Source organism: Callithrix jacchus, chromosome 2 (genome assembly GCF_049354715.1).
Source record: "Callithrix jacchus isolate 240 chromosome 2, calJac240_pri, whole genome shotgun sequence".
Lineage (NCBI taxonomy): Eukaryota > Metazoa > Chordata > Mammalia > Primates > Cebidae > Callithrix > Callithrix jacchus.
In genome coordinates this window covers 146,860,411-146,869,084 of record NC_133503.1, presented here as the reverse complement: position 1 = coordinate 146,869,084, position 8,674 = coordinate 146,860,411, and the positions used below count along the sequence as shown (strand labels likewise).

Below are 8,674 nucleotides of genomic sequence, written 5' to 3'. Positions count from 1 at the left end.
AGAACTTGCCTTATGTATCTGGGTGCTCCTGTATTGGGTTCGTACATATTTACAATCGTTAGCTCTTCTTGTTGTATTGATCCTTTTACTATTATGTAATGTTCTTTTTTGTCTCTTTTGATCTTTGTTGCTTTAAAGTCTATTTTATCAGAGATGAGAATAGCAACTCCTGCTTTTTTTTTTGCTCTCTATTTGCTTGGTAAATCTTCCTTCATCCCTTTATTTTGAGACTTTGTGTATCCTGGCATGTGAGATGGGTTTCCTGGATACAGCACACTGATGGGTTTTGGCTTTTTATCCAATTTGCCAGTCTGTGTCTTTTGATTGGTGCATTTAGCCCATTTACATTTAGGGTTAATATTGTTATGTGTGAATTTGATCCTGCCATTTTGATGCTAGCTGGCTGTTTTGCCCATTAGTTGATGCAAGTTCTTCATTTTGTTGATGCTCTTTACCATTTGGTATGTTTTTGGAGTGGATGGTACTGGTTGTTCCTTTCTATGTGTAGTGCCTCTTTCAGGAGCTCTTGTAAAGCAGGCCTGATGGTGACAAAATCTCTGAGTACTTGCTTGTTTGCAAAGGATTTTATTTTTCCTTCACTTATGAAGTTTAGTTTGGCTGGATATGAAATTCTGGGTTGAAAGTTCTTTTCTTCAAGGATGTTGAATATTGGCCCCCACTCTCTTCTGGCTTGTAGGGTTTCTGCCGAGAGATCTGCTGTGAGTCTGATGGGCTTCCCTTTGTGGATGAGCCAACCTTTCTCTTTGGCTGTCCTTAGCATTTTCTCCTTCATTTCAACCCTGGTGAATCTGATGATTATGTGCCTTGGGGTTGCTCTTCTTGTGGAATATCTTTGCGGTGTTCTCTGTATTTCCTGGACTTCAATATTAGCCTGCCTTGCTAGGTTGGGGTAGTTTTCCTGGATAATATCCTGAAGAGTATTTTCCAGCTTGGATTTATTCTCTTCGTCACATTCAGGTACACCTATCAAACGTAGATTAGGTCTCTTCACATAGTCCCACATTTCTTGGAGGCTTTGTTCATTCCTTCTTGCACTTTTTTTCTCTAATCTTGCTTTCTTATTTTATTTCATTGAGTTGATCTTTGACCTCTGATATTTTTTCTTCTGCTTGGTCTATGTGGCTGTTGAGACTTGTGCATGCTTCGTGAAGTTCTCATGTTGTGTTTTTCAGCTCCTTCAATTCACTCATATTCCTCTCTAAGTTGTCCATTCTTGTTAACATTTTGTCAAATCTTTTTTCAAAGTTCTTAGTTTCTTTGTATTGAGTTAGAACATGTTCTTTTAGCTCACAGAAGTTTCTTATTACCCACCTTCTGAAGTCTGATTCTGTCATTTCATCACACTCATTCTCCATTCACCTTTGTTCCCTTGCTGGTGAGGAGTTATGATCCCTTGTAGAAGGAGAGGTGTTCTGGTTTCACGTGTTTTCCTCCTTTTTGTACTGGTTTCTTCCCCTGTTCATGGATTTATTCTACTGTCATCTGTGTAGTTACTGATTTTCAGATTGGGTCTCTGAGTGGATGTTCAGATTGTTGATGATAAATTTTTTGTGTTTCTTAGTTTTCCTTCTAACAGTCTGGCCCCTCTTCTGTAGGACTGCTGAGGTCCACTCCAGGCCCTACTTTCCTGGGGTTTACCTGCAGCAGCTGCAGAACAGTAAGGGTTGCTACCAGTTTCTTCTTCTGCTATCTTTGTCCCAGAATGATGTCCACCAACTCTCAGTCTGATCAGTCCTTTGTGAGGTGACTCTGGATATACAGAGGTCAGGAAGCTGCTTGAGGAGACAGTCTGTTCTTTATAGGAGCTCAAGTGCTGAGCTGTGAGCTCCGTTGTTCATTCAGAGCTGCTAGGCAGGTACATTTAAGTCTGCTGAAGCAGAACTCATAAATCCTTTTTTTTCTCCCAGGTGCTCTGTCCCAGGGAGTTATGGCTTTATTTATGAGTATCCATTGTGCTGCTGCATTTGTTGTTTTCTTTCTTTTTTTTTTAGTGACACTTTCTTTGCTTTAATATTTGTTGTCTTTTTCTGCTTTTGAAATGAGCTCTCAATTACAGAATACCAAATTATACTCAAAAAGAGGGTGTAGAAAAAGCCAGCCATTGGTGCAGCATGGAGAAGCCCACAAGTAAGGACAGATAGCAGCAGCAGGTGGCGAGAGGTGGGAGGTGACGAAAGCAGTGGTTACAAATGTTCACAGGAAGCTAAAGCTATTCAACAGGTTGTGCCCTAATGTTTGCATGGGTTAGACTAGTTACTACCTTGTTGGGTGGCCTTAGTGTGTTTGGGTTCAGATTCTACACAGCAATACAGCTTCTTCCAGTTAAGAGTTCTTGGCTTGCACTGATCACAGCGTGATTGGAGTGTATTGGACCAGTCTTGTTATTTTTTCAAAATGCTGTCGTAGACCTGAGAGATGTATTGAGAGACTTAAGGAGCTCTACACTTCAGTGACAGTGTATAATTGGGGTTTCCTGGCTGGATACATAGCTCGGCCAAAATCCAAATGCCATTAGTGAGCTTCAGGGATTGGTACAGCATATCCTGCCCTTCCACATTCCTCTTGGCAATAGTATAAACATTGTTGTTTTGCAACTTGCTGGAAACAGTGTCAGCATTTAAATGACATTCCTTAATCTGAAAATGAAGTTCATTTTCATTGGGAATATCCTTCCATGTTGCAAGAAAGACCTGGCGCTCCATTTTGCTTTTTTCTACAAAAAGCACATTGAGTGGGATGAGGCAGCTGAAGTAGAAGACATCGGTATTGTTTTTCACAGCCACCTGCAGGTTATTCAGAGGTTCCATCTTCATGACTGGGCCCAAGGTGTTGAGAGGCAGGGAGACATCAATGCTCTGGTTTGGCATGAGTGGTGTATGGATGGCCAGAGGAGTGCTGGGGATGACACCAAAGCTATTTTTGTTAAACTGGATTGCAAAATCTGTCATATGCTGCAGAGCTTTATTGGTGAAGTTCATTTCCATATAGATGTGCCCTTGGCGGTGAGTAAATGTTCCTGAAATCTCCAAGCCTTTAGCTTTTACTGCAGGTAGCCAGACAGCCTTAGGAGCCACATATCCACTGGGTGCTATGCCTATCCCTGTAGAGAGTTCAAACAGGTCATTCAGTCCACTGCTGATGACAGCAGGTATAGGTGAAGGAGCAAAGGTTTCAGGCACTGATGATGGGATAAAGGATTGTCCTACTGCCGGACTTCCTCCAATGCCCCCGCCAAGCAGACTATCTAGTCCTCCTCCTAGGAGATCCACTGCTCCCATCTGCATGGAAGACACCTGTGGCACATTGACTGGGGGACCAAGGTCAAGGTTTAAAAGATCCCCTAGAAGATCACCTTGAGAGGGGATAACCTGAGGCTGTTCCAGGTTCATTGCAATGGTGGTGCCAACAGGGCTGTCACCTGCATCAGTGCTCCCATGATGAATTGGCAAGTGTTTACGATGGATTACATGACTTTCTTCCACAAAAGCATTGGGAGGCTTATGATACACAGAGGCCAAAGAACCAATGTGGCAAATTAGCTCATCCAGCAGAGTTGGCTCAGTAAGGTCTGTCTCCTCAGAGATCAGTGGCTTTTCAGACAAGACTACTTATTTAGCTGTGACAGGGTCAGTCCAGAGAAGACACCAGTAAATATATCCCCAGTCTCAAAGGTCAGGATTATCAGAATCCTGTGATGCCAAACTCAAGACCTGCTGGACTAGCTCCTGTGTTTCTGATGGTTTCTTGAGAAACAGCTTCACTATGGCAGTAAGCAGAGTGAGCTGCACTTGGGTGCTTTCATCGTGAAAACCCTCCAGGAAGCTTTCTAGTAACTCATCTGCATTGTCAATTCTTTCAGCATATTCTCCCACAATCCAAATCATAGCTGCTCAAGCATCTGGCTCATCTAGTGGGTCTAAGTTCTCACATAGAGCGGCAATGATACTTTCATACTTGTTGGGGTATTTGCGGAAGATGTCCCTGATGACAACAATTGCTTCTTGGACTACATAATTCACTTTGGTCTGGATTAGATCAAGCAATGTGCTTACACAGCGCTCTGCAGATTGCTTCACCTTGATGGCACACCATCCAATGGCCCGCACAGCTTTTCGAACAAAGTCAACATCTACCTCTGTGGCATATTCCTTCAGTTCTGCCAGAACCTGAGCAATGTTGGCTTGAGATGCCAAATGAATCATGATGTCCAACTTCTCTCATTTAACATAGATGGGATCATTGTACTTCACAAAGAAGACTTTGATTTCCTGCTTCAAGATTTCAGGCCTTTTCTCGACAATTAAGTTGATGTTCCTTAGGGCAATGTACTGCACTTCTGGCTCCTCAGAAAGCAAAGTGACAAGTGGAGGGGCTAACTTCTTCAGCAGCATATTGTAGTAGTCAGAATCCTTAGGTAACAATTCTAGAAACTTCATTAGGACTTTTACCGCTGAAAGCACCACTGCTGAGTTGGCATGGGATAGCCAGGGAGTTACCCATTCACAGATACTCTGAGCCTCCCGATCATCTTTAGGGTTATAATTAGACAGGCAGTCGAAGATGAAAATCTGGACCCATTCAGTGCACTCATTGAGGGCTGTTAGCAGCTTATTGTTCTGTGGGTTCAGATCGAGTAAGTTGCTATTTGGGTGAGACTCACTGATTTCAGATAATGCTGCTACAGCATTAGCAACCACCATTGAATTTGCATTTGCTATGAGATCCCATAGAAAATCCAGAAATCCCTGATCTTTCACCATTTGGGCATTGATATCATGGAGTTTTGCCACACAGACTGCTGCTGTTTTCCAAACATATGGATCCTCATCCTTCAAGCACTTGTGGAGGGGCTCACAGAGATATTCTGTAATTTCTTTCTACCCAGATGCACCCCATGGTTCTGACTGCCAAAGCTCGAATCAAAGGATTAGGATCTTCACAGTCTTTCACAAAGCTGTTTACAGCCATGATGGCCATGTCTGGCTGACTCTTGGCATAGTTCATCAAGTAGAGATACACAAGTTTCTTCAGTTCCAGATTGTCGGTCTGCATACAGTTCACTACGTCTGGAAAGAGAGAGCTAACATCCTTCCCCACAGTCATAGCAGCAATCACTTTCTTCACAGCCTCCTTTCTCTTTTCTTTCTTTCCATTGTTGAGTTCAGCTTTTAGTTCAAATATTTCTCCTTTTTTATTGGTTGTGAAATACTTGGAGTCAGTCATGACTTTGGATCTTTAATGTGCACCGGAGCACAGCCCGAGTGGTGGTGTAATGGTTTCCTGCCCGTCATGATTCTTTTCTCACATTTTTGTTTTCAGGGCTGTCCTGCCCAGCAAGGAGGCAGCCTAGTCACTGTCTGCCTGCAGAGGCTTTGCTGAACTGCTGTGGGCTCTGCCCTGCTGCTGTGTGAACTTCCCTGCAGTCCTGTTTATATGGGTGTGGTTAGAACTGCCTTGGCAATGGTGGCCCACCTCTGTAATGGTGGACTCTCTTTGTTATGGCGGGTTGCCTCAGCAACAGCAGGCTGCCTCAGCAATGGCGGATTACCTCCATAGGGGTGGATTGCCTTGGTAATGGTGGACGCCCCTCCCCCACAGAGCTGAGCCATTCTGGGTTTAGCTGTGCTTGCTGTGAAACTCTCAACCCTGAGCGTTTCCAATTGCTGTTTTTTTTTTTTTGTGGGGGTGGGACCCACCTAGCCTGATCACCTGGCTCCCTGCCCCAGAGCCTTTTATTTTTTTTAAGTAGAACAGTTGACTCTCTGCCAAGTGTTCCAATCGCCTACTGAAAGGGCACCAGGATCAGTGTGATTTCCCATTCGGCAACCCACTGTGCCAGCTGAAACAGTGGCGCTGCCCAGGAATCTCCTGGCCTGGCTTTCTGTTTAATCAGAAGAATGGGTGACTCTTCCTTCTCGGAGCTCCATTTGCCAGCTTAAAAGGGGAACAAGACCAGTGTATTTTGTATGTAGAACCGCAGCACTGGGGCACCAGCAAAACAGCTGTGCTGGCCAAAACAGCCGCACTGGCGACCCGTGGGTCTCCTCCGCCTGGGAATCTCCTGGTCTGTGGACAATAAACATCCATCTGGAAATGCGGCCTCCACTCACCCTCGGCATTTTCACTGGGAGCTGCAATCCTGAGCTGCTCCTAAGGGGCCATCTTGGATCTTCCAACTATCATTTCTTACAAGTCACTAAGGGTATACTTCTATAATGTTTTAAAAATTAGAGAAATGCAGAGTGAGAAGTTTTCCCATGCTGTGGGCTAACAATGGACACCCACAAGGATGTGCAACCTCCAAAGCAGGAACCAATAATATATATCTGTGGAGAATGTCACACAGAAAATCAAATAAAATCTAGGGATCCAATTAGATGCAGAGAATGTGTATACAGAATAAAGTACAAGAAAAGGACTAAAAGATTGGTCATTTTTGATGCTCGATGAAACCTGGGAGTTCAGAGGAATGTTTTCACTTATACTTTCAGGGGATATGTTCCAAGACCCCAGTGGACTCCTGAAAACTCACATAGTACCAAACTTTTATACACTGCTTTTTCTATATATACATACCTACAATAAAGTGTAATGTGTAAATTAAGGATAGCAAGAGATTAATAATAATGAAATAGAACAATGATAACATACTGTAATAAAAGTTATGTAAATGTGGTTGGTGTCTCTTGCTCTCAAAATACCTTCTTGTACAGTACTCACCTATTTTAGAATGTGATTGACTGCAGGTAACTGAAACAATAGAAAGAGAAACTTTGGATGAGGGGGCACTACTGTACTTAGAAATACAACTCTCTATATATGATTTTATTTGTAAGACCATACTGTATTTAGGTATCTACCAATATTTTGTATAAAGAAATTTTTTGTTCCATTATATGACTTTTTATTTTATTGTATATATAATCTGACACACAATTAAGGGTAAAGTTGCTTCCCCAAGGCACACTTTTAATTAAAACCTAGAATCATTTGCAGTCCCTGTTAAAAATGCACTCTTCTAGCTCTTCTAGAATCCTTTGAAGTTCTGATTAAATAAATGTATTGGAAACCCCCCCAAAAAATTGTAAAGATATTCTTGTTAATGTTAACACCAATAGCTAGAAGATAATAATTTAAATGTTGCTAGCATAAAGAAAACATAAATATTTAAGGTGATAGAAATCCCAATTACCTTAATTTGATTATGTAACAGTATCAAATTATCAAAAATAACCCAAATATATGTACATGTATTATGTATCAATTAAATATATGTATATATATACATACATGTATATATATACATATATGTGTATATGTATATATATATATAATATTTTTTTAAATGGTACTTTAGATTCTGAGGTACATGTGCAGATCATGCAGAATTGTTGCATACGTACATACATAACAATGTGGTTTGCTGCCTCCATCCCCCATCTGTGACCTATATCTGGCATTTCTCCCCATGTTATCCCTCCACAACCTCCCTACTCCCCACTGTTCCTTCCCTATTCCCCCCCAGTAGACCCCAGTGTGTGATGCTCCCCTCCTTGTGTCCATATGTTCTCATTGTTCAACAGCCACCTAGAGTGAGAACATGTGGTATTTGATGTTCTGTTCTTGCATCAGTTTGCTGAGAATGATGGTTTTCCAGATTCATCCATGTTCCCACAAAGGACATAACTCATTGTTTTTTATGCTGCATAGTATTCAATTGTGTATATGTGCCACATTTTCCTTGTCCAGTTTATTGTCAATGGGTGTTTGTGTTGGTTCCAGGTCTTTGCTATTATAAACAGTGCCATGATGAACATACGTGTGCATGTGTCTTTATAATAGAGAATGATTTATAATCCTTTGAGTATATACCCGGTAATGAGATTGCTGGGTCTAATGGAATTTCTGTTTCTAGGTCCTTGAGGAATTGCCACACTGTCTTCCACTATGGTTGCACTAATGTACACTCCCACCAACAGTGTAAAAGTGTTCCTATTTCTCCACATCCTCTCCAGCATCTGTTGTCTTCAGATTTTTTAATGATTTCATTCTAACTGGTGTGAGATGGTATCTCAATGTGGTTTTGATTTACATTTCTCTAATGACCAGTGATGATGGACTTTTAAAAATATATTTGTTGGCCTTATATATGTCTTCTTTTGTAAAGTGTCTGTTCATGTCCTTTGCCCACTTTTGAATGAGTTTGTGTGTTTTTTTCTTGTAAATCTGTTTTAGTTCTTTGTAGATTCTGGATATTAGCCCTTTGTCAGATGGGTAGATTGCAAAATTTTTTCCCATTCTGTTGGTTGCTGGTTCACTTTATGTGATTGTTTCTTTTGCTGTGCAGAAGCTCTGGAATTTAATTCAATCCCATTTGTCTATTTTGGCCTTTGTTGCCAATGCTTTTGGTGTTTTAGTCATGAAGTCCTTGCCTGTGGCACTAATTATTCTTTAAATGTTTGGTAGAATTCAGCAGTGAAGCCATTGGGCTTTTATTACTATGAGACTTTTTGGTATGGCTTTGATCTTGCTACTTGTTATTGATCTGTTCAGGTTTTAGATTTCTTCAAGATTCAATCTTTATATACGATAAAGGTTTATGTGTCTAGGAATTTATCCATTTCCTTTAGATTTTCCAATTTATGGGCATTTA

At 41.4% G+C, this 8,674-nt stretch overlaps 2 pseudogenes across 1 annotated transcript; one reads left to right on the top strand and one right to left on the bottom strand.

The window, feature by feature from the left end:
• Nucleotides 1-1,984: 1,984 nt before the first annotated feature.
• Nucleotides 1,985-5,292, bottom strand: LOC128931374 (AP-1 complex subunit beta-1 pseudogene; annotated as a pseudogene). Its single transcript, XR_008479693.2, has one exon. The product of XR_008479693.2 is annotated as an AP-1 complex subunit beta-1 pseudogene (transcript).
• Nucleotides 5,293-6,294: 1,002 nt separating this feature from the next.
• On the top strand, nucleotides 6,295-6,471 carry LOC108590659 (DNA-directed RNA polymerases I, II, and III subunit RPABC4 pseudogene; annotated as a pseudogene).
• The last annotated feature ends 2,203 nt before the right edge of the window (nucleotides 6,472-8,674 follow it).